The sequence below is a fragment of the Ursus arctos genome, unplaced genomic scaffold (assembly GCF_023065955.2).
Source record: "Ursus arctos isolate Adak ecotype North America unplaced genomic scaffold, UrsArc2.0 scaffold_4, whole genome shotgun sequence".
Lineage (NCBI taxonomy): Eukaryota > Metazoa > Chordata > Mammalia > Carnivora > Ursidae > Ursus > Ursus arctos.
Genome location: NW_026623056.1, coordinates 37,575,245 through 37,602,166, shown reverse-complemented (window position 1 = coordinate 37,602,166; position 26,922 = coordinate 37,575,245). Strand labels below are relative to the sequence as shown.

The 26,922-nt window shown below is 38.8% G+C and overlaps 1 protein-coding gene across 44 annotated transcripts in view; it reads right to left on the bottom strand.

Annotated features, from left to right (window-relative positions):
- The window catches only part of ZBTB20 (zinc finger and BTB domain containing 20), a 780,933-nt gene that overhangs the window by 359,299 nt on the left and 394,712 nt on the right, over positions 1-26,922 (bottom strand). For all 44 annotated transcript variants that reach the window (XR_008957295.1, XM_048215038.2, XM_048215024.2 and 41 more), the window contains one exon: positions 12,108-12,155. The gene's annotated coding sequence lies outside the window, so the exon portion shown is untranslated. The remainder of the gene's footprint in view (positions 1-12,107; positions 12,156-26,922) is intronic.

Genomic DNA, 26,922 nt, shown 5'->3' with positions numbered 1-26,922 from the left:
TTACCATTCCTCACATGGCACAGAGAGAGGAAGCTCTGGTGCTTCCTCCTCTTCTCATAAGGGCACTAATCCCCGCATGGAGGCGCCACACTCATAACCTCATCTAAACCTAATTGCCCCCCAAAGGTCCCACCTGCTAATACCATCACATGGGGGTTGGGAGTAGGGCTTCTACATATGAATTTTGGGAGGACACAGACATTCAATCCATAACACTAGTAGTACTTCTCAAATTTTTTCAGGTCATGGCATACATAGAAAAGGGTAGGGGCACATGGGTGGTTCAGTCAGTTAAGCATCTAATCTTGGTTTTGGCTCAGGGTTGTGAGATTGAGCCCCATGTGGGGCTCCACACTGAGCACAGAGTCTGCTTGAGTTTCTCTCTCCCTCTCCCCTTGCCCCTCCCACTTGTGCTCTTTCTAAAATAAGTAAATAACTCTTTAAAAAAAGAAAGCAAAGGGTGATATTGTCTTATTCACTGGGATAAACTAGGAGAGATTTGGAGCTTTAGAGGAGGCTCTGCTGGGCTATATATGAGTAACCCTTGGGCTCCAGCTGTCACTAGGCAGGCCTCTCTGAGGAGATCCATATCCATCCCACGTAAGTTGGCAAACTACACACTGGATACAACCACAAACTCTACAGAACTCAAACAGTATCACCAATTACCATCACTGCTCTGAGCCTCATTTCGGATCTTTCATAACTGAGCTGATATTTTCTGGAAAACAACACTGGTGTGTAAAGGGGCTTCCTAGGCAGTTGATCAATAACCACTAAAGAAAAGATGAGAGTATTTAGAAAATTATGCTGGAAGGCATAGTATAAATTCTAAATAAGGCCACTTTAGGAAACAGCAGATGAGACAGTTGACTTTGCTTGAAGAATATGTTTTTAAGTTTTTATAACTTTAGACATCTCCAGGTGTCACAATAGATGCTAATAAAGTAAATAGGAATCATCATTTCTTCCTGAGACAGACACTTGTTTTCTTTTTTGGGACAAATTCAGGAACTGCCAATAGTTTATCTTCCCAGAATAAATGCTTAAAATTTTTTCTGAAAGTAGGGAAGAAAATATTTTTTTCCACAGGAATATAGCTAACATGCAACATCAGGTTCTTTGGTACTCCCCTGGGGACAAGACACACTACTTGGAAAATTGAGACGTCTTTTCCTGGAGTATTCTTCATCCTTTGCCTTCTTCAGTCCAGACTGGGTCATTGGGTAACAAGGAGGAGGCTTGTGGTGTTAGGGTGATCTTCTTGGTCACCACACCCTGGAAATAGCTTTAAAATTGGACACTGAGAAGCAGGAAGAGAGTTTCAAACTTTCCATCTCATTGTTATTTGTGTTCTGGAGCCTCATTAACTTCTCTCACAGACGGTAGACTCTTCCCCAGTGCTGATCATAGATATAGTGGATCTTACATTTCTGTCTAGAAAACAGGCACCAAGAGGACTTCACCATGTCTGACTCCAGAATGGACTCACATGATCATAGCTATAAATATCCTCAAACAAGAGTCATTCAAAAGCCTATTGAATTTGACTAGATACTTCAAATTGTAGCAGATACTGTCACCATTCCTACAGTATGACCCTGAAGTCCTCAACTTTTTTTTCTCCACCTTGATGTACAAAGAAAGATGATATTTAGATTCCAACACATTCTCATGGATTTGCCTAGAGTTATTGGCAACTTCTGGAGTACAAACTAAAACATTACCCATTGGCTCCCACTTTATAAAGCATGTTAGAAAACACAAGTATATGAGTAAAACTTCATTATAGGAAAAATCTTGTGTTTGTTTTAATTTAATTTTTAAAAGAGTGAATCAAATACTTATACTTCATAAGTTTATTATTCATAACAAATTTATTGTAACACATCTCACACTTGATTGAAACGCATGAGTATTTCTTATTACCTACAATACAACTCACTGACTGGTATAAATTATGCATTATTCACTCATCCAACAAACATTAATTGAGCACTTACTATGTATCAAGACAGTGCTAGATACAGGAGACCACAGATGAATAAAACAATGTCTCTCTCTTCAAGTGTTAACAACTATTGATGTGAGTAATTGGGCTTCTATTGGACTTTGGGAACCAGGATATGAATGGGCAATGATTCACTGGAAGTAGTACAGAGCAGAGAAGAGGATGCTGTGAACTGACTAATTCAAACAAACAAACAAACAAACAATCTGAGTACCCATCTCATTTTGGGTTCCTTCCAAAGAAGAGTCTGAAACAAGGATCTGGGTACAGGTTGTAATTTGGAAGGTGATCGTAGAAGGCAGGCATGAAGGAATGGTGAGTGAGTCAGAGCAGAGGACAAGGCAATGATAAAAATGTGTCAAAGGGGCCGGCCACCAGTGTACCAACGGGAACATAATTCAACCAGCATCTCTGAGACTTGTGCATAGTGTCTCCAGAGGTATCCTAGGTATCCATCTGAAAGAAACAGAGGCTGAAACATTTTTTTCTCCACTTCCGTTCCTCCTTTGCTTGAGAGTTGCTCCAGCGCATTAAGCGGCCAAGCCCCTCTCTCCCCTATCTAATGTAGATTTATTGAGCTCCCCCAGCCATGGAAAAGGTCCTGGGAAAAGCACTCCTGAGGTGGAGTCTGGACTAATACAGAATTGCTTCAAGTGGAGCTGAAATCAGAGGTGAGCTGAGGGGCTGAGATAAGTGTCAGACACATCTGCTAGAGTAGCCTACAAAGACTTCTGGGGAGTGGGGAAAAATATATTGCCGTCTGATCTAGCAGCCCCTAAAGGATGGTCTGGGGAAGGTTAGAATGACATCTTTTTACTAATTATATTCCACATAAAGTGTCTCTGACTCCTGTAAGAAGTCAAACTTTGCGACAGTAAATCTTGACACTGCTCAGGTAAGAAATAGAAAAATGATGATTTGCTAATCGGCTTACCTGATTCTCTGGCTAGGATGTCAAGACTGGACTCTGCAGTTCTTGTGAAAATCCTGACACTCATTCACCAATTATCCCCTAGAAGTTGATATGTATCGATCTCCCTGTGTTTCAGGGAAGAAATCTTTGAACTGCTCTAAGGAGCTTTTCCAAAAATGGTGATACATTTTTGCATCATTTTGTCACGACGGGCCTATTGAAAAACTTCCTGGCATTCTGAATTCACGGCAATAATATCTATGTTGTTGTATTTGGCTTGCATTTTTGCTTTGTTTTGTTTTGTATTAAAGCAGAGGAGAAATGGGTAAAGGTTAAAAACTGCACCTAAATATATTAAGCTTGAAGGCTTTGAACATAAATGAGAAGGTTTACAGGAAGTTATTCAGACCTTTAAGCCTCTATAAACACTTCATCATTGCTGACAAGATCCACTTTAGGTAACCCTGCCCAAGCAGTTCCTGTGTTGCTGTAAGGATGAAGGTGAATTTATTTTGCAATTCACCTAGCAGTGTAGGAGTTTTCTGGGGACTTTTGGTCTGGGGGCCCAGAGTCTAAGGTTAAACAATAGATATGTTGTGGTTACAGGAGAAGAATTGATAGACCCCTCATTCTTCTATTATAATGTATAAAGGAAAAACTGGATTCCTAATCCCTAGAAAAGGGGGTGGTGGTAGTAGGTAGGTTATGGTCCCTTATATCAGCATATGTAGCTTCCCTCTGACAAGTGGGCAAGTCTTTAAAAAAGTTCCGAAAAAGAAAAAGAAAAGCCCCAGGGACCATTTAGACTCTGCCAGTGAGTTCCATCCCAAGACATCAAATCCAGTTGCACAGAAACCAAAACGTCAATATTTACAAAGCTCTTTCCATCGTATATCCTGCTTCCTTTTTTTTTTTTTTACGCCTTTTCTTCTCCTTTTCCTTCCTCCCGATTCCCTTGATCCTCTACTTCACCCTTTCTCCCATTTGCGCTCACTTCCCCCACCCCCATTAGTCAGGCCTACCATCCTTTCATCCCGAAAGAGGCTTCAGTGATGGAAAGGAAAGGACTTCAAACAAAGCCACCGTCCAACACAGGGAGCTCCAGAGGCTGGGGAACTGTGACTGGAGCAAAGCCTGAGGAGGGGCGCTCACCCCTCTGAGGCTCTTCACCCAAAAGGCGATTAGGCTTCAGCTGGCTTGATAGCTGTATGGAGCCTCATGATTTCAAAGCTTTCAGGGGCTGACAAGGACTTGCTAATTTCAAACTTTCTAACCAATTACAATCACAAAGAACTCAGGACAATAATCAGTGAGCAACATGAAACTGCTGGAGTGAAGCAGCCCTAGCAGGTTTCACTCTTGTGGCTCTGCCACACCATGTGCAGCTGGGACTCTGCTTCCACAAGCAAATAAAAATACATTATAAAATAAAAACATGCACAATGGGTCCCTCTTGCTGTCTTGTTCCCGGTAGTTGGGTCTGGAGGAACCCTGTCCTGCATGTAGCCCATTAATTTCTGATGGTGTTAATTAAAAACTTTTGATGCTGGTTTGAATGGAAAATACCTCAAACAGTGTTTCCTTTATTGAAACACCAAGTTCCAAGTCTTGGATTATTAGGTTAAGTTCTGTCACAGCAGTCAGACCAACGAATGCTTTTCATACCGTCTGACTACTACTACTACTACTACTAATTAATAATAACAAATGAAAAGAAAGAGGAGAAACTGTTTAGGTTGAAACTCCCTTATTTCAACCTATTTTGTTTTGTTTTTAGAACTAAATTGAAAATCCGGGTCCCTGAATGTAGAACATATGATATTTTAAAAATCTTTTTTCAAATCCTTACAGAACATTCAAATCACCCAATGTTCCAGGACCTGAATTTTTTATATTTTAAAATGGGGAAAGCTGCTTAAAATAAATGAATCAGCTGCTAAGTGATTTCTCTCTGTCTCTTCCCCTACTCTCTTTTGAGAGGCTGAAAAAATGCTTAAAATGGTATATGCAATTGATATGTGCTGCTTAAGAAGCTTAATATAATTACTGAGGACTCAGACTTTCTATTTAAAATGAAGATAGGCTGGGGCAATAGAAACTATGAGTTGTGAGTATTCATCCCTCGTGACGTGTGGAAAATGTTTCCAAATGTTAGTCCACTGAGCGAGGTAAGGGGTGTCAAGCAGTTATCCACAGGGGCTCTCTGTCCTCCCAGAAACCTAGGGAAACCGAGGAAATCCTGACAGCAACGTAAGGAGCCAGCGTGACAGATGCCGTGCAGGAAGCCAGCAAATAAAAATGCATCTCTGCAATCCGACGCTTTTGTGAAGTGCTAAGCAAACCACCAAAACATTCTGATTGGTTTCTAAGACTCTCCTCCAGTTTGATTTTTTAACCATTCTTCCCTCTCCTGCAGGCGTCTGAAGCCCCGGACACCCCGTGAGAGAGGCCCCACAAATGTCGATTCACGGACGCCCTTTTCTCTTTTGTGCTCTCGTGTACTTCACTTTCTCTCCCATTTTTCATCTCCCAATCTGTTTATTCATGCTGTCTGCAACATCAGCTGAATCCTTGAGGGACGACAAAACTTTCCTTTTTTTACCCTGAAGGTCTTCATCAGTCTTATTCTTGTTTTGATCTACGCATCCCTAAAGCGGATGAAGTTCTGCATAAAGAAAGGCAAAGCGTTCTGGCAAATCTCCTTTCCTTCCCTCCCTAACCGCAGGCTGCATTGACCTCACCCTCTCGCAACAGTTTGCAGAACTGGCCTCCCGGCCTGATGTGACATGATGGTGATCCCTCAACAACATCAACAACCACCACAACAGACAACCCGCGCTGTAAAGCACGCGAGGGTAATATGTAGAGCAACTGAAAGAACTAAAACTTCAAAAGGGACGTAGGCCTGAGCAAACCGCAGCATGAGTCTATTTGTTCACAAAATTTATGAATTTTCCCAAGTAAATTGACAGGCGGTATTGTCTACAAAGGACTAGTAAATGTAAATTAACTAACAGATATGTAGCAAATGAGTGCATTTAAAGATGATTTCCAGCTGAAATGATTTTTCTTCCGAGAGACCAAGTTTTTGTTAAACTTAATCCTACTCTCTTCCCTCTCCAGCAGCAGAAACATCTGGTCGGTTTTAGATTCCCCTTGGATTTCCAACTTCAAAGGGAATTATAAAGAATAACAAATTCATGTACCGGCACTAAAAAAAATTAGAGCAGCAGGAGAGAATGGTAAAATTGTCCTTATTTGACTGCTAGTGACAGGCGCCACAGGCAGAACTATAAGACAAGACAAAGGCAAGATCACCAGTTGACAACCAGAGTTCCTAGAAGGGACAGAATCTTTGGCTACATGCAGATATGCACAGGGCCCTTAGCAATCCATAAGGAGATTTCTCCTTGCTTAAATGAAGAAAAAAAATTAAGGACTTAGAAGGTAAGAGAGAGAGAGAGAGAAAGAAAGAACAAGAAAGAAAGAGAGAGAGAGAGAGAGAGACAGCAAGAAAGAAAGAAAGAAAGAAAGAAAGAAAGAGAAAGAAAGAACAAGAAAGAAAGAGAGAAAGGGAGAAAGAAAGTTGGTTAGTTCACATTTACCTGGCACATAGTAAGAAGCATCAGCAGAAGTTTGTTCAAACAATAACCTGGAGAAAACCTTAAGGATTCAGCCCCTGGGTTTTTTTATTTGATCTATAGAAAACTTGAGTTCTGATTCTACCAAGAGCTAGATACGCCATCTCAGAAGTAACTCAGGCTCCTGAGAATCCACTAGAACCATCATCTCCTCCTAAAAGATTAGACCTCCAAGAGTCTCTTCCTTGATCTGGATCTTTATCAAAGGATGGCCAGAAATCAAAGTCCTCCAGGAGTGGAGGGATAGGGTTTGAATGAACTATTGATATTTGTAGTTGTGCCAACTTACGCTTGACATAACTTTATAGAACTGGATTTATCTTTCTCCTCTGTCATGTACTAGCAAAACTGAAACACACTTCTTAAAGTGCAGGTCTTGATATAATCAAAAAGAAAATAAGAACAGTTATTGAAAGTACAATTTTGCCATTATAATTAGCGCTTATAAACAGCTCTTCTCTTTCCTGTTTCATGTACAATGTGTACAGCAGTCACAATAAAAATACACAAGACATGATTAACCAATCAACTTGTTCATGGACACAGAGAGAGTTAAGGGCTAAAATGTCTTTAAATAATTAATTATAAAAGTCTTTAAATAGTGTTCAGAGGTTACAGATCCCCACACCACAAATACATTAGGTTGATTCACAGAGTGGCCATCAAAAAACAGAAAGCAAATTAACTTTTGACTGAAAAGTATATATCAACAGCATGTTAAGAATATTTCAGAGTAGGATAGAACAAGCAGAACCAACTCTCTGTGGACCTTAGCATGGTTTGCAAATGGAGCAGTCCCCCAAAGAGAAGACCATCTCCAGAGTATATTGTCTATATCACAGGCTTTGAAAAATCTTTAACGAAGGAAGAAAAAATTAAGACTTCTTTTCAGCATTTCCAATGTAAAAGGACTGAGCTGGCTGCAAAAGCATCTTGAATGTCTGTCTTGAACAGGGTTTTCAATCTTCCCTTACTGCTCCAGGTAAAGCAGGATCACCCAAGTGGTCTCACTAAGAGAATGCCATAATTCCTATCCTGATTTAATTGCATATGATGACGTATTACACATCCGATAAAGTTTATCCAGAAAATACGCCAACTTCATGAAACATGGATCTGATGATATGAATAAACCATTTTATTCTTTTGCAACTATCTGTATCTTTGGTCTAAAATTAAAATCCTGGCTTGACATAGGCATTTACAAAGGATTCCCTGCCCTGTATAAGCAGAATCATCCAATGATGATTCTGAACTTACCTAGGGAGAAGGAAGTAGATGATATGGAATACTACTTTATTCCAAGAAATGCTGTTTTATAGCTTGAGGATACAGATAGTCACAAATAACAACAATTGAACAAACACCAGACCCAAAGGCCGAGCATAAGGAAACCCCACACACATATACCAAGAAGCAACCGCTATCATTAATAATAATAATTATTATTATAGCTATTATCAGGATGACGCATTGATGGTTCACTTGGGTATAATGTATAATACATCAGCTAGAAAGAACCAAGGGTAAACTTACTCTTATCTTTAAAAGGCAGTTTATATTCTGGTTTATAGGACATGAGCTACATAATTAACACATATGAGAAAAGGATGCAGGAAGAGATGAAGACTTACGTCTTTATTACAGTTTTTGTATAGTTAATATCAATCTTAAAAATAATGATGAAAAGGTTAGCAGTTTTAAAAGATGGGTGTTATGAGGTGTGTAGCTTTAAAATAGTGGCACAAAATATATATTTAAATTATAGAACTTGTCTTTGGACATTTCTGTCTATAAATGAATGAGAAAATAAATATACAAAATAAAAAAAAAATGGTTAGTGGCCAGATCCTAACCATCTTTCCTTGGAATGCCTGTCTCAATGCCAAGCCATCAGATCCTTTCCTGACCTTTTGAGGGAGGACATTTTAACGGTGGTAACACCAAGCCAGGGTAAAGGAGAAATAGAGAGGATCAGAAGACTGAGAGGAGAAAAAATGAAATGGAAAGAAAGAAAGTTTGTATTGTTTACACCATCAAGTCTGGCAAATTTTACAGATGCTTTCTGTTTGCTTGGAATAGTTTATTGCTTATGTTATTTCTTTTCTTTTCTTTTCTTTTTCCCCTCCATGTGCTTTCCTCTACCAACTTTGGCTGAAAATACTTTATATGTGTCCATACTGTAAGCCCTCATATTTTTGTAGAGATTTAGTATAGTGGAGAAGCACTTTTTTTTTTCTTCCCCAAGGGTTAGGCACATCAATATTCTAGCTACTCACTTTCGAGGCCAATGGAAAATGTGCTCCTAAGATTAAATAGACCTGAGTAACACATAAATCCAGTTTATACTGATGCAGTATGTTACATAGTTACTCACATCCTGAATTTCTGATGAGCGGAATACACCTTTTGGACAACACACTACTACTGAACCGTCACTGACGGCAATTCAAAGACGGTGAGGCAAGACTAAACCTTAACTATAGGTTCTTTATGGAGAGCCTAATTTGCACAGAGCCCTCTTCATCTGTGGAGCTCTGCGTGCAAAGGATCTAGTCTAGCCACAGAAAACTAGGTCCTTTAAATATTCTTAGAGTAAACTAGAGCAATACTTACAAGCACGTAGGGAGTGCCCTTTGTTCGACAATATACTGTCTCTTTTGACCCTCACTTCCCCAAACAGTGCTTTTCTTTTTTTAATTATTCAGACTATTAATATATAATTCCTCCCTTTTCAGACTTCCTAAGTGCCCCTTTAGGAAGAAACCTTTCCTTTCTGCCAATAAATCTTTTAAAAACGATGCTTTTAAGTCCAGTGTTACGTTTGGTTTAAGTAGGTTGGCCATATTTATCCACTATGGGTTAGTGGCAGCCACACTGGGCTTCTAAAGTAGTCAGAGCACTACGTTTTCCTTTTACCTCAGATACAGAATTGTATATAACACAGTGTATATCCCATAATGATAAAACTAGCAGTATATTATCATTCTGACACAAGTAAAAATAGTGCCAAAAAAAAAAAAAGTCCCCGAGAAGCCTAGCCAAATCTGTCAAATGTCTCTCTGGTCAACCAAATTGCCCTTTGGATAACAGATATACCTAAGAATATTATGAAACACTCTGACAAGACTTTATGATCAATTGTTACATTTTAGGAAATATAATGGCAGTACACTTAGAAGAAAAATCCTCCTGTATACAATGATTAGAACTATTTATCTAAATGTTTATACCATTAACATGTGAAAGAGTCCTTCTGTGTTTGAAATCTTGATGGACTAAATGCTGTGATGTCTGGGGTTTGCATCAAAATAATATGGTAGTAGCATGGGAAATGGCGGGCCAGGAGTTCAACATTGAACAAACCTGGGGATGGGTCCATGGGAGTTCACTGGAGTAACGTATCTATGTTCATGTATTTGAAAGATTTCATAATAAAAATTCAAAAATATATACTAATTTGAACTTTCACTCCTTTAGTCATTATTGATTGATTCATTTACTTTTTATATGCAAGACATTGTGGGGACATAAAAAGTGAAACTGTTAAAACAAAACAAAAACTCCCAAAAATGCTCTTGTTGCCCATTTAGATTAAATAAGCTATTCCTCTTCAGGAATTATATATATTTACGTAAAATAACGTTTATAAGAACCACGTAATTACATGTAAAATTCTTAGGTTAAATTTTGAAAGCAGGACACAAAATTATGTACAAAGTATGTTTACAACATGTTTTAAAAAAATATATCCTCAGGGAAAAATGAGAGTAAAGAAATACATCAAATGGTTATTAATGATTGTATTTAAATTATAGAAATAATTACTTGTATTTTTCTTCATTTTACTCCTATGTGTTTTTCCAAATTATTTTTAATGAGCATGTATCATTTTAAAATGAAAATAAATTTTTATTCATTAACGGATAAGATGTGCTCTCCTTTCCTGAGGAGCTTTTCACTAAAACAGAGAAACTACAAACACACAGCTTTGCCCAGATACTTTAAATCTTCATACCTAGAAGTGAAATACACCCTAGGAAAAGAAACGTCAATACAGATTTTTATCTGATCATAGAAACATAAAGAGCTTTCTGTGTGTCGGACAGAAATAGGGGAGGAACCGGCTTCTCTGCAAGCCAGAAAGAGTGTGAAATTCAGACCATTTTGTGATGAGATCCTTTTGCGATGAAAGCAATGGGAGCAACAAATTAAAGCTACCAAGTAAGCCTGTCAGCTGAGTCTTGACGCTCACACTGACGGGAGTTTCTAGCATAACAAATAAAGCATGGGAGTGGGAGTGGGAGTGGGGTGGTGGGAGTGGTTACAATCCTAAAGGCTCGAGGCCTTCACTGGTGAGATGGATATGTTCAGAGGGACAGAGGTAGATATGTGACAGAATTAGAAACAAAAATTCAGTGACAACTATGGATTATGTGCAATGGATATGGAAAGTCCCTGTTAGAAAGCTATCTTTATTACCCCAAGAGATTATTTTCCTCATTTTATGCACATTCATATAAAGTGAAGTCAAGAGTGTAACTTTTAAAGGTTTGGATGAAAAGATGCTCATGACTAAATAGGCCTTGCTGGAGCCAGGCAGAATATCACCAGATGCCAGGCAGGTCCCCCCCTCAGTCCCCCTCCCTCTCCAGTACACTTGCCAGGACATTTCCAGGCCGGCCAACCTCTAGCAAACGCAGCTCTTTTAGGCTCTTTCTGACTTGATGATGCTCTGCAAACAGACCCTTAGTCCTGACCTGCACTCTCCTCCCAGCCACTGAAATCTCAAGAATTCTAGAAGGCCACAATACCAAACTTTTTGAAACTTCACCATTTTCCACTAAAAGACACACAGACCTCAAAGCTTTCAAAGCTAGGCTCACTTGCAGCTCTTGTCTTGGTCCTCTTAGCTTGTAAAAGAGGTGGCTATCTATATTCATGCTCCTACAGGACATTTTCCCTTCCATTTGTACACAAGAGCAATCATGTCTGATTTTAAGATTGAATCAAATGAAGCAAATGCATTTCAAATTTTTAGCATATCACAGAATAATAAGTAGTTCAAAGCATCACAAAATGTGTCTGGAAAATTCTGTGTTTGCTTGTTTAATGCCAAAGCATCCAATGTTCCACATGGGGAACATCAGTTTCCAACTTCACCACATCACCCTCTCTGTCCATTCAGGCATCTCCTTTGGAAATCTGTATCTCTGGAGAGTCCTGCCAAACAAGTCCTTTGAATACTTCCACCTCCATGTGGCAAAATCATTGTGAAATGTTTGTTGAAATCTGTGATCACAGGTCCTTGGGATCATGTTTCTAATCATTCTAAATGATGGTATTTCAAATGAACAAACCCGATATAAAATCTGTACCCTTCACCAACGTCAAAACACATCCTATTCCAATTTAGTACTTGAGGTGGTGGACACACCACAGCCTTTAGGTTGAATTCTTTCAGCATCTGGTAGAAACACACTTCACTTCTTGGCACCTTAATATTGCAGACTGCCATTTAGGGATAATGAAAGTTACTCACCGGACAGCAAAGTTGTGAGGAATATCCAGTTAGTGATGGCGATACATTCTGAAATGAAAAGAATATCATAAATGTTGGGCATTTAATAAATGCGTGACAACACAGTGATCATGGAAAATAACCCATTCACTTCACACCTTGGGACGCTGACTCAGTGATACCCTACAGAGAGTAAAGGAGACTTCCTTTTAGGAGGGAACATACAAGTGTGCACTGGGAAAGCGGCATGGACAGCTGTTTGCATGTTCAGCTTTAAGGGCTCGAACCAGTTGCAACCAGTTGTGAATGACTTGCTGCCCACTTTTGCAATTCACTGTAACTTGTATTGGGAAAGTTATGTTTTATGGTTAATTATCCATGGTCTGTTTGAAAAAATAAATCAAACCATTGTGAACCACCAGGATTTGCAGCTCCATTTGAACTTTACTGTACTTTTGATTAAACATTTTATAAATAAAAACAAACTGGTTTCTTCTTGTTTTTGGTTGTTTGTTACTTGTGTTCTGGATATAAATATTGTGGCAATGGTGGGAGAACAAGTTATGGATTATTTACCCCTGGTTTCATGAGTTGTGAGTTACTGGCCTTATTCTCCTTCATGAGTATAAATAAATGTATAGTATTATATTCCAAGTCCTGTAAGACAAATGAATGACTGAACTGAAACCTTTTAAAACCAAAACCTTTTATGCTAAGTCACAGAGCAACAAAACAAACCCCAAATTAACATTTAAAAAGCTTCTACTGTGGAGCAACAAAATCCCCCAATATTATATAATCTGCATTTTAAAAACTGCTTGCCTAACGAGCAGCAGTCTATCAATAATTCCACGTGTTTGTCTTTTCACTGCTTTTATAATTTAGAAGCCATAGATGGTTTACCGGAGATCACCTCCCACCCCTAATATCACCACCAGAATGAAGCCTTGTAAATAACCAGCATAACTAACTGAAGTCAAAACTGATTTAGAAAGATCCGGAATTATTGTAACTAAAAGTAATGAAACTCCATGTAAAGGAAGAACTTTATATAAATTTGTCTATAGTCATCATCTTAACACTTACATAGATAAAAGGAGTCTAAAACACAACAGTCAGGGAAAATGAGAAAAGCCAAGATTCAAAGGATCCTGTGGCAAAGGGCAAAAGGAGTATGTTTGAGACCCAGAATCTGAAGTTCCTAACACATTTGCATATGAAACGTAATGAGGACCACCAAAGCAGCTTGCCAAAAATTATGTTTTTTAAAATGATCCACTGTTCTTTGCAGCACTGACCACTGAAAAAGACCTCTAGGAAACATAAAATTGCCTTCTGTGATTTGTTACTTTTATAAAGACAGAGACAGGATAATAAGGGCTTTCTTATAAAATGGGGTGATCTGTCCATTGCTGGGACCTGAAGAGCACTGCATCTGATTTCATCTTACCCCTTTTTTCCTCTCAAGGCTTACTGCTCACCTGCATAAGCACTGTGAAGGAACAACCATGGAAGGTTCCTCACAAGCTCACGAAAACGTGGTAAAATATTTATGAAGGGGCTACTATATGCTAGGCACAACTGGAGTAATTCTGCTCGGTAAGGTAAGCCAGTGGCTTAGATTCATGTCGCAACATTTAAAAATACCTGTTACTACTTCCAACAGTGAGGAGAAGCTAGGCTGAAAGAGGTATGAAGGACTTCTGAAAAATTAGAAACTGTTTAAAACTCTCCCTGGCTTCTTGGATGCCCTGGGAACGGAAGGTTTAGGCCTGCCGGCCCTTCAAAGCCTGGATCCCACATTACCAAAGACAAACTAGAAGTAGCCTATATGTTTCCGGGGTCCTGGTTACAACTGAAAATGAGGGCTGACCAGAATCAGCTGGCAGCCATCGGACGCTGAAAGGTCAATTCTGCCCTAAGTATGGTTCAGAGAGTGTAAAAACCCATCGAGATGAAAACAGAAGCTATTCTGAGAAACGGGCAGAAAAAAAATTCAAAGATATTTTACTTGAAGACATTTTCCTCTATTTGTTTTATAACGCATGCCTCCAACTCTTTTTGACAACCAAGAAAATGCTCTATCTAAAGTGTTCTAAGTTTTCTTTTAAATCCAGGCAACCCATTTGAAAATCAGGATGCACAAAATGACTCCCTGTATATGGAACTGCCCCCCAAAAATAAGTGCTTGGTTACAGATGAATAATCATCAATTGTATTCAAGTTGTATTATAAAGTATGGTATTTTACATGATGCAGGTATATACATACAGAATTGCATCCTGGAATCCAAACTCAGCCATAACACATGGAGAGGGACACTCAGAAAATGTATACATAGGAATATGATTTCCTGGTGAAAGACCAGAGCATTCTGATCAACTTTCCTTATTTTTCCCACAAACAAATCTACCTGAGCTATAGATCCTCTTAAGAAAAAAACCAAGAAGCATACTGATAAAATACTTAAAAAGTATATACTAGCTTACTTATTATTCATTAAGACAACTAAAGATGTCCCCATGTCATCACAGATACAGAGACATGATAATCCCAATACTCTTAATCACTCGGTTGTTGAGAGAGAGACACACATTGAGGCAATGAGACCTTAAAAACCAGATAGAACTCTTCTGGCTTTGATTTTTGTCTTTATGCACCAGATTTTTCCATACAAAGGGAATCCTTAATTTAATAGCTAACGCGTAAGTGAAAGGTAAACAAACTAGGACATAGCCAAAATCTTTTTTTAAAAAAGTGAAGAACACTCAGCTCTTACCTTCAGTAAAACCAAATGAACCAATTTCATCTGGCTTTTCTATCCAGGAAAAGAGTATGACCTGAAGGAATGTTCCTGACCTCCAGTACAAGGAGATTCATCTCCTTGCCTCCCCGTCTCGGATTGCGTTACGAAAGAATATGACCGGAACTACCACCAGCACTTCCCCTCACACACCTGATCTTACTTTCTCTAGCAGATACCCAACAGTGCCTAGTCCTGTGCGCCCATTTTATGACCATTCAATAGCCAGAAACTACAAAGGAAGCATAAAACAAAACCAAAAGTCCTCCAACGTCCCTCATCAGGTGCATATCTGATTCCCGCAGGACATCAGTCTGTTAAATGAAATAAAATATTATAAACAGGGACAGAAGACTGATAGACCTCAGACAAATCTCATGGTGTTCCCACTTAGGCTGGGAGGGGGGCTATTCTGGTGAAAAAGTGGGGGTGTGGGAAAGGGTGATCAGCTACAAATGGACAAAGAGACTTAAAGGTGGTGCAATGAATTCCCTGTGCCAGGGAAGAGTGTGACAGAAAGTTCTAAATGAAAATTCCAGAAACTACAGGCTCCTAAGTGGAACTGTTGTCTAGGGGATGAATTCTATAGGGAGTTTGAATTAAGTGTCTGTGCTATAGCATCTAGATGTTTTCTGTATCATTAAGACTTTGGAGTTTGTCACGAGAAAAAGAAAAAAAAAAATTAGAGCTTTTTACACCCCCAAAGTAAAAGGCGAGAGAAAGACAGGGTTTATATAACTGGCTTTTTACATAAATATTACATCAGGATACATTTCAAATGAAAACACACACACACACACACACACACACACACACACACAGCCGGCTTCCTTATTCTCTATTTTAAAATTCATTTCATACTTTAAATGTTGTTGATTTTTCACAAAACAAGTAAAAACCAAGTCAGCATTAAACACCTCAGAATAACTTCAGTCTTATATTACTTGAAAATTCGCCACATCATGGAGGGTCACAAAATCCTGTTTTAAAGTCACTGACAATTATGGGATGTTTTGCTGCAGCCTAGGGCAACTAGAAATGGCCACGGATGTTAACTAACTCCCTCCTCAACAGTCTGAGAAAAGGGAAAAAAAAAACTGTAAGTTTCCCCATCTGTTATTTCCTTTTTTTTTTCTTTTTGGCTGTGGAAAAGTAAAATTATGCAAGAGCTTTTGAATGTAAAGGCTGTGTGTGCTTTTTCCCTTTTTGTCTCTGTGTACCGGTTATGTGATGTTGCGTAACTGAGTACAGAGTAGGCGGGTAGCGTTTACTATTGATTTACACTATGCCATCTAATGAATTCATAGCACTAAAAAGAAAGGAACGAGAGGGGGAGGGAGGAAAAAGAAAGGAGAGAACGGCGGGGAGGAGAAAGGAGGAACAGAGGAAAGAGAGAAAGAGCTCATTTAGAGAAACAGTTCTAAAGCCTAGGACAGTTTCGTTCCTATTCCCTTGAGCTCTGACTTCTGGTTATTGTTCAGACCTCAGAAAAATGGACTTTGAGCTAGTGACCCCAATATTCCACTCTTATTTCTAATGAGGATTACTGGCAGGTGAATGTCTGAAAGTACTAATGTGTCAAATTACTTGAAAGCAATTCCACTCGACTGTCAGACTTCTCCGTATGCACCTATTTATCATTCTCTCTATGCATTTGTGACTCCGTATCTGTGATAGCCGATGCGACAGTCCAACTAGTTTACCTAGTCGCAAATACTATTTGAAAGACACACAAGGCAAAGAGAAACACGTTCTACCTTACCCATATCCTTTTAAAAATTGCCTGAAGAATGCACTTAGAAATCTTTGAAAATGTCACTATTTTACTTTGGAAGAAGATAGGCCACAAATTATTTGGCTACACAGAGCTGCCTAATACAGGATAATCAAAGAGAAATGGGCAAAATGAGGAAAGATTCTAAACTGATGAACAACACTTGAAAAAGAAATTTAAGTAATTTCTTACATTATGCCCATGGAGAGCACTTAAAATTTAACTTTTGATCAGGACGATGATAGACATTCCTAGCCCTCAGTGTTTCCCATGCCGTACCGTGAGTTCCCAGATCACAGGCCAGCAAGTAAGGGTGAAGTTGGTTCTGCTGCTAGGCACGGGACCTTCCTGTGCCTGAGTGCCCTACTATGGCTGAGAACAACTAGTAAGGTGAGGAAGAGAAATAGAAGTTCTTTTTATTAGCAGGCAGCTCAAGGGCAGGACAGGCAGCTTGTTTCCTTCCTGAATGTGGGTTTGTAAATGGTGACTAGGAAAAATCATATCCAAAAGAAAGTACAATCCAAAATCACATCATTTCTGATCATCCAATCATCTCTTTTCACCCAGTTCAGCGTATTAAATATTAAGCAGATGCCTACTCATCCATTTGTCAGGGATGCTTTAATAATCGATGTTGTGTGTTGAGCACCTAGCACAGCGCTTGGCACATTCTCTGTGCTCAGCAAGTATTTGTTGAAACACCAAAATGATGATGGGAGAAACATCTCTGTAAGACAAGTAGCTAGGAAAGCCTCAGAAAAACATATTCCCATGATTTACAGGAAATCTTAAGCTGTATTACTCTATCGTTTATCTGTAGACACAAAATGATGGTGTAGAGGAAGTATCAGACAGTTATTTGGGGACAGTTGAGTTCAGTTCCATTTTATTGGAAAAAAACTTAACAAAAATTATAATGCTGATAGCATCAGCAAAGTTTTGTGTTCATTTCCACTAGCCCTTTTGGACTATTTTTCATTTCAGTCTTGGGCACAGAAAAGTCCATTTTAATTTCCAGGGACACATTCTAAAGGAAAAGTCATGGGATATCAACATAATTCATTTTTTAAAAAATACTGAGAAGAATGTAGCCATTTAGTAATGGGAGAGAATATAGCTTTTTGTTGAAGGGCAAGGCAGGTTGAGTTTTGATTAGGTTATGCAAATTTAAATTAATAGCAGGGCAACCAAGAATGTACTGATTTCCATTTTCTTGGTTAAACAGGAGTTTTATAAGAAAAAAAAAATTCTGGATTAGAAAGTCAGAAATGCCATCTTTCAGTGAATTGGGGAATGAGACCTTTAGAGGAAAAGTTGCATGGCCAATCTCTCAAAAATTCCAGTTGAAGATTCAACTAACTAAAAGCGTGTTTGGCAGTGGCAGCCATAGTAATTTTTAAATCGTGGGGCTACCATCTTGCTAATTCATCTAGGACGAGGCATATACATTTCAGCCAAAACCTTTAAAAGTTCTGTTGTTGTTGTTGTTGTTGTTGTTGTTGTTTAACTTTGATCAATGATATGCTCTAATCAAATTCAGCAACTTCCTTAAATAAGCATCCTGGAAGTATGTTGACAAACCATCCCACATGCTATTTCATTTCATGGATTCTAAAAAATGAATGAGCACTTGCCTGGATCCCTCATTCTATTCATGAAGATTCTGAAGCTCAGAAAGTAATCTTCTCAGGGATATATATTTTGAGACAAAGCTGGGACCAGTGTTTAAAGCTCCCAGTTTCTTTCTCCATAGCATAGAATAAGTTAATAATGTATAAACTGAATCTTATTTTATTTTATTTTTTGGCTTTTTTTTTCTTTTTCAAGTTTATATTTAAATTCCTATTTGTTTACATATACCATAATATTAGTTTCAGGATGAATCTAATTTTAAATGCCACAGAGAAAGATTTGAAAAGATTCTTTTATAAGATAAGGAATCCTACATTATGTAACAATGTTCACCTTAAAGCTATTTTATACTTCATTTTTTATCTTTAATCTTTCCTCCTCTTTCCATTCTCCCTTTTATTCTTTGGCTCTTGGATAGAGTCACTTTTAACTCTGTTTCTAGTTCACTTATGCCCATTCCTGACCTCAAATTCTTCCCTTTCTCTCACTTTGCATCTTTTTCTCCAACTTTTATTTATAACTCTTCCTCATAAAAATTATTGTTTTGTTAATGTGCTTTGAAATCCTCAGAAGTCATAAAGGAAGAAAAACTTTAAACATTATACAATAAATAGGCTTTTGGCATATACTCAAATTAAAAAATAAAATCTGCAAGAACATACTGACAACGTGTAGGCTTTGCTGTAGGATACTGCGGCTGTCTAGATCCCAGCCCTGTCAATGAGACTGCAGCCTATGTCACAGGAATCTCATCAGATGGAGAGCAAAGCTCACAATCTCCAGACCACTCATTTTCCACTTCACCATGTCACCTTTCTTTTCCCTGTTCTTTCTTTCCATTCCAGAGATACAACTATTTTCGGAGTGATTATGGCATAGCAGAAGAAGGTCCAGAGAAATCCGAGTGGCTTAATGTGGCTTCATGATACTGGCCAAACTCTCTCAATTCCAAAAAAAAAGTCAGAAAGAGCTGCATACAAAAATTGCAGCCACACGGAAAGTGAAGTCTGAGGAGGTTAAAAAGGGAACTTGGACATGAGAAAGAGGTCCCTGGATAACAGGAATGTTGCTGCCAGACTCATTGTAATTAAGATTGTGTCATTGTTTCCCTTATAAAATGTTAACTCTTGTGGGGTTTACAAGTCAGCTAAAATGATCAGCTCTAGGCTGAAGACAGCTCCAAATATTTTCGAGTGGGAAGTATTTTTTTTCCCCTCCTTATTCCTTAAAAGAGAAAACATAAAGCAACTATTCAGAAATTTCAATGACATTTGGGTTCTGACCACATACCTTTCTCCAAAAAAGACTAGGTGCTGGGGCGCCTGGGTGGCTCAGCTGGTTGTGTCCAACTCCTGATTTTGGCTCAGGTCATGATCTCAGGGTTGTGAGATCGAGCCCTGCATCAGGCTCTGCCCTGAGCATGGAGCCTACTCAGGATTCTCCCTCTCCCCTTGCCCCTCCCAGCCCCTCTCTCTCACAAATAAATCAATCTTTTTTTTTTTTTTTTTTTTAGGAGTAGGTGCTAGTTAAGGAGCCTAATCTGCGGTGAGCTAAGGTGAACAGCATCCACTGTGGATGAAAGCCATTAACCTGGTATATGAGTGGGAAATAAAATAAAAAGATGTCCTATTTTTTAAAAGGTTTAATGTGCATCATTTGGATACATATTTCATTTCCATTTTATTGACGTGAATAGGATTTTGGCAACACTGTGTTGAAAAGTCTTCCACTCCTGTTTGCTAACTAGAAAAACATAATTATAGGAGGCAGGAATTCCCGATGGTCTCCTTAGATCTCTTCCCTCATACACCCATTTTCAGGGTGGGTATTAGATAATTAATAATTTTTTAAAATTCATTTTTCCTATTTCTCTAGCATTGGCCATGATGTCTAACGGCTACAGTACAATGCTCTGCCACAGTGGTGAGAAGAGACAGGAGGAGGAAATCACAGACCTACATTAAAATTAATAGGTCAGGAGGAAACTAGCATTCCTTAAGTACATATTAGATACATATTACATCCCATGTACTTCATTAACATTATTCCATTTAATGCAAACCCCCTGTGAAGTAAATAAGATTGGCCGAAGTTTCATAGATTAGCACCCTAGCTACAGAGCTGTTAGCTAACCTGCTTAAGGACAGAGAGCTAATTAAAAAGTTGTACAGGGGAGGATCAGGACCTATTTGACTCCCAGGCCCACGAGGTACTGTAATGCACCACAAAGTCAGGAGCAGAATACGAAGCCATCTAGAAAATAAAACAAAACAAAACAAAAAAACAACCTGCATGCCAATGATAAGAGTACATGCTCCAAGTAGGCGATGGGCAGGGTAAATGACTCCTAAAAAGAAACAGGTTTTTGCTTTGCTCTTGCTTCTGATAAATCCCCGTTTTTTAACTGTATATTTGGAAAATGTTTTTTTGGTCATAGATAAGAAAATGCACAATTTCCCAGGAACTTTTAAATCAGACCAATATTGAGTGTTTATAAAAATCCCTTTAAAGATTTATACTAAATAACTAGATAATAGTTTAAAAATATAATGCATATTAAATCAGATGATTAGTACATTAACAATTTTAATATGACTGTGCGTATGTGTGTGTAAATGGGTGTATATAATATGATGTGTGTATGTGTATATAGATTTTTTTTCCTTGTCAAAATTTCTGGTAATTTACTATATAAAGTGCTTGACAAAAGCTAAACAGTAAATACGTTAAGGCAGGAGAAAAGGAAAGAACAAAGAAAAGAGGAGTGTGTGAGTGCGTGTGTGTGTGAGTGCGTGTGTGTGTGTGTGATGTCCTATCCTATTCCCAAGACCACTGGGACGTTTTTTAAAATATATTTTAAAATCATCATTTGGTGAAGAACTTAATAACAAAGTAATAGTAGCCAAACGGATTTGAAAGGATGAATTAACAGTTCTTTAGGCAGCACTAATTTATTCCTCAACTTTTAATACATCCTTATTGCTTTGTCCTTCCCTCCTTTTGGGCTTTAAGTCTAAATTTGATTGGGAGGAGGAAGGAAGAAACACTAACTTCTGGCTTAGCAAGAGCACAAAAGAGCAGAGAACTAGAACATCTTCCTGGCCTTCTTTTCTCATCCTTATAAGGAAAAGCAATAGTAAACTAAACAACAGAGAAAGCAACAACAACTTTGACAGTTTTGCTTAGGCAAAACCAAGACTTGTTTCAGCACAACTTCAAGGGCTTTCTTCAAATTTGAGCTTCTCTCGATGGTCTTACAACAAAGCTGAAGAAGAGACGCGATCTATTTAGGGAAATAGATGAGATTTGGGGGGAAATAGGAGGCACTCCTTATTTTCAAACAGTATTTAAATGCATGACCAAGATATAACTCGTAACGTTAAAAAAAAAATTACACAGTTAACTCAAACCTGCTAAAAATAACTCACAATACCCTCTCCACTAAAACAAAACAAAATAAAGCAAAAACTCACAATTATTTTGACTGGTGAAAACAGTGACATGAAACTAACAGATGGAAGCCCAGTTTTACTCACACAACACACTCACTAAACACAATTGCAAGCGTCCCCACAAAAATAACTCAACAAGGGTGACTTTTGCCTTGTGCTTCAAAATATCTCCCTTAGGTGCGTTTCCTTACAGACTTCAAGGGGCATGTGAAAAATAACGTGAAACCAACTGTCTGTCCGGACCTAAAAACAGGAAAGGGCTGCCAATCACAGCCTGCAAACAAAAGCGATCTTGTCACCTTCATCAAGTCCTTTCTCAGGACTGGAATAGGTGTTCTTTCCCTATGTATGATTGCTTGTTGCCTGGTAGTATTTTTAGGAAAGGTGACATATCTGTGCTCTTAATAAACACCACACTACATAGCATCTAAAAACTTTCATAAATCAAATAATTAAAAGTAACAAATCTTCCTGCTAATTGCTCCTCAAAGTTGAAAGACAGGTTATTTTCTTACCTTACACTGTGCCTTCTGATCTGACAGTGTCATTCAATCAATAATTTCAATGTCAGTTACTGATTTTCAACTCTTTTATTACAAAGACTTCACGCAATAATGAAATGGTGCTGATCTGCTTGCTTTCACTCTATATAACATCTATATTTATATGCTTTGCTTCTATTTGGATCTATATTTATCTGCTTTATCTGCCTACAGTGCATCTGTTTCTCATACACACAGACATATATTTATATATATACACACATACTGTATATATATAGGTTATATATAAACACACATACCCACAAAAAATGTATGAATGTATGCTAGTGTGCTTCTTTCAACAAGCACGCAGGTGCATAAATACTCAGACACATGACAAATAGACCAAGAACATAAATGTACATGTAAACATAGTTGTACAAGGGAAAAGCATATCTCGACAATAGGCCTGTCTACAATCCTTGAGACTTACACACTCAGCAGTGACAGCCATAGACTACTCTGGGAAGAAGAAAAACTCTTCAGAAAGCAAAACTATATAATGAAATAGAGATCATGCGTTCTGACTCACTTATTTTAAAGACGAGGAACAGAGACACTGAGGCTCAGAGAGAGGGTCTGCCAGCTTTCTGGTGGCAGATCTGGAAGTAGCACCCAGGCCTCTGCCTTTGAGATAAATCCTGCACTATGCTGGCTTGAAACGATGAAAACATTTTTCTTAGACCCAATATCATCTTTTAATTTCCACCCTTTCTATTTTTCCCCCTTCTTTGCTACATGAAATGGAAGCAACCAACATTCAATGAGAGTCAGGAATGGTTCCAAATGTTTTAAATGTGCTCTGTCATTTCATCTGTATCAAGCAGGTATTCTTGTTCATGCCCATTTTACAGAGAAAACATCTGAGGCCTGGTTGTTAAATAACTCATTCAAAGCTACACAGCTAGTGAGCAAAGAAGCCGAGCTCCTCTGATACTCCACAGCCTGTGTTTTTCCTGCTAGATCATGACGCTTCCCTTAATACACATCAGAATGCCCTGCAAACTCCCCAGGACCACAGCCTAAACATATGAATCTAACAACTGGACTGCTTCAGGATACATAATAAGCCTAAAGCAGAGGTTCTGTCAGGCTGAGAGAAAAATAAAGGGAGTGGAACAAGTACCAGTTCCACATCCCCAGTATACAGTGCAAACCCTCGAAGAGAAAACCGAAACATGCAAAATTCAGGACAAAAAAAAAAAAAAAAAAAAAAAAAAAAAAAAAAATATATATATATATATATATATATATATATATCACCCCAAGGGTAATCTTATGTGATTTAAAGTCTTAATAACTTCTAGTGTATGAACATTTTATGTCTTTTTCATCAAAAGATTATAGCAAACTGATAAAATTGAATCAGATGGGAAACAGAGGCACAAGTAGGCAAAGGGAGGGTAGCAAAAGAAAGAACGAACCACCCCTCTTCTTCTCTTGGGACAACACTTCCCAAAATAAACATCAATCAAAAAATACAAAGCCAGCACCAAAAATTGGTATTTCACCCCCACTTAAGTGTTACGAACAAATTCAGAAACGCAACCATGTCTATGGTGATTTCATACAGATTTCCTCAGATAGTAACCAGTGGCGAGCTATCCCAACACACAGGAGTTTGACTCGTTCAGCTTACACAGAACGCAGCACTAGGAGATGCCATGTGGATCTGTGAAACTCCCCGGGGCATACTGCATCCATAAGCCAAGGAACAGAAATTACACTGATCCATACATGCAGCTTTTCATCTGTGACATATTGATAATTACTCTTTATTTGTGAATTAAATCCAAGTTATAAAAACAAGTTTCAGACATTTGTCACAAACAGGGTGCATTTTACTTAACTCTTTCAGAACACCATCTCGCTACTGTCTCCAGGAAATGGGAGCTATCCTTGAAAGGGCCTGATAGTGTGGAAGGATTATGGCCTTGAGAGAGAGAGAGAGAGACTGACTTGAATTTGAATCCCAAGTCTTCCACTGATTAACAATATAGATTTAAGCGCATCACTTAAATGGATCTGAATCTCAGTTTCATTACCTGTGGAATGAAGAATAAAACCACCGATTTTGCAGGAACATTGTGAGGATTAGACATAGTCCCACAGCAATGTCCCTCTCATAAAGGGGGCCATTAAATATTAACTATTATATGTTTAAGGAGACCTTTTGACTGTGGCTTTCTATTGCATAAATGATAAACAGTTCTTCTGGGAGTAAAAGAACATGTGAGGTCCTTTTTAGGCTGGATTAATCAAAGACAAACTTTCTGGTGATCAGGTATGTTCCAAGTAATGATAGAAATAAAAGCACTTCATGGCGTAACATTTTCACTGGAAGACCTTACAGCACTTAATAACCCTTGACTTCTGTGATTGTGGCTACTCTCATTTAACAACTGGGACAAATGAAGCTCAGAGATACATCCCCCAGACGAATAATAATTTTTTAAAAATCACCGCCAGGGGTGAGTAGAATTTCTGTCTTTAACAACTAAGCCACACAGTGTCCAGCTGAGCGATAACTGTGGCAAGGTCACAGATACAAAGGGCCATGGTTCCCCAGAGCTCTTTGAGATTATTCACTGAGGCCAGAACCATTAGGTAATGCTGTGTACATCTGCTGAGATAACAAGGGTGAGTCAGGGTTAGGTCAGGGTTTCAGGTTATAGGGGTGGGGTGAAGAGTGGCTTTCACATCGAATGCTGAGAGTGCTTTCATTTCAGCAGCAAACAAGCCATATAGTATTTAATGTAGGAGGAAAGAAAAGAAGAGGCAGCCACTGGCAAGAGATGGTGGGTGGGAGCAGGGACCCGGTGGGGCTCCAGCAGGGAACTGTGTCTCAAAGAGAAGACCCTCCCACGTGCACACACACTGAGAAGCGGACAAAAAAGCCCAGGGTGCAGCATAAATCCTGCTATCCCAATAACACACACAGATGTTCCACCATTGTTTTCTTTTATGCACATTTTAATTAAGAGATCAGAATCAAGCATTAAAATGTTATTAAATGGCTTGTTTACATTTTCACTATATGTCATTTATTATGCATTTTCAAAATGTGTATCTATGCAGAAGGGCTATTTGGAATTTTTATGTCACTGTTACAATCGTCCCCCTAACTCACACCAGTGTTAGCTAACCCAGGAACTGTCAGAAAGCCTGATCCATGCAATGGGATAGGCACTCCGGCTTCTTTAATTCTCAATCAAGCAACCGTCAGCCCCCTCACACCTCCCTGCAGTGTGACCAAGCACACTGGCTCCACGGTACGGGCTCTCCAGGATGTCCCAGGTCCACGGCAACCATTCTGATTATTCACGAGAGGCCCAGTTTTAAATATCGTCCCACTGTCCTCACAAGAAAACAGTGTCTATATTCATGCCATTCCCTTCCCTGAGCAGTTTTGAAACCTCAGGAACTCAAAGCTACCACACGGAGGAACCTGGCCTCCTCCCAGTGGCACAGACTACCCTGGAGGGGACACAGTGGGAAAACTGGGAACGAGATTTTTTTTTCTCTCCCCATGCCATCACTTATTTCTAGTCTACACTTAACTCTACTTACCCCTGCACGAATCCCTTGAATTTTCTCTATTATTATAGAATTGAAACATATACCCAAACTTCCCTTCTCCCAGACTCCACAGATAGGAAGACTTATTCACACAGTCCACCTGCAAGTGTGGAGCACAGGTGTCTTGTAGTCAGCCTGTCCCATATGGCCTAGAAGCCCACTTTCATGTGATGCCTTATGAATCACGGTGCACGGAATTGTAAGGCAGAGGGCAGGACTCATGTCTCATGCATGTTCAGTTCAGTGCCTAACATACTGTGAGCGCTCAATCAGTCCAAATGAGAGACATTTGGACTTCTTCCCTCCCTCCTTCCAACTCTCCCTCCCTTCTTCCATTGCTCCCTCCCTCCCTCCTTCCTCCCTCCCTCTCTCTTTCCTTTGTTCCTTCCTTCCTTTTCTTGTGTTGCCTTGGCTTGGCTGCCTTTCCTTTTCTTTCTTTCTCCATTCCTCCCCTCCCTCTCTCCCTCCCTCCCTCCCTCTCTCCCTCCTCTCTTCCCCCCTTTCTCTTTGTCTGATTGTTATACAGGATAAGCAGAATGCTTGCACACAGCAGGCACAAGACAGGAACACATTCTAATCCACTGTCAGATTATATTACTTAAGTTGTCTCATATGTAGCATTACTAATCTACAAACATGTTTCCATAACTTTAAATATAACCTTGAGGTAAAAGTTGAGTTGAGTCTGCTGTAACTGGCGGACCAGAGAGAATCCTGAAAAAACTAATGGCACAGCTTTAAATGGAATTTTCTTTTAAAAGGCAAGTTTAAGATGTTACCACAGAAAGAATAAAATTGGCACAACTCTCTGGAGAGCACCTTAGCAACATGCACCAAAAACTTAAAAAGACATGAAATATTAACAACCCAGAAATTTCACATCTAGCAGTTTATCTAAAAGATATAACCGAAGATCTACACAAAGATTTAGAAGCAAAAGTTTTTACCATGGCAGTATTTACCATTGTGAAAATTTGGAATCTTTGTCTGACAACAGAAAGTTAAGTAAGTAAATGATTGTACAGCTGTATATTAGAATACTATGCAGTTATTA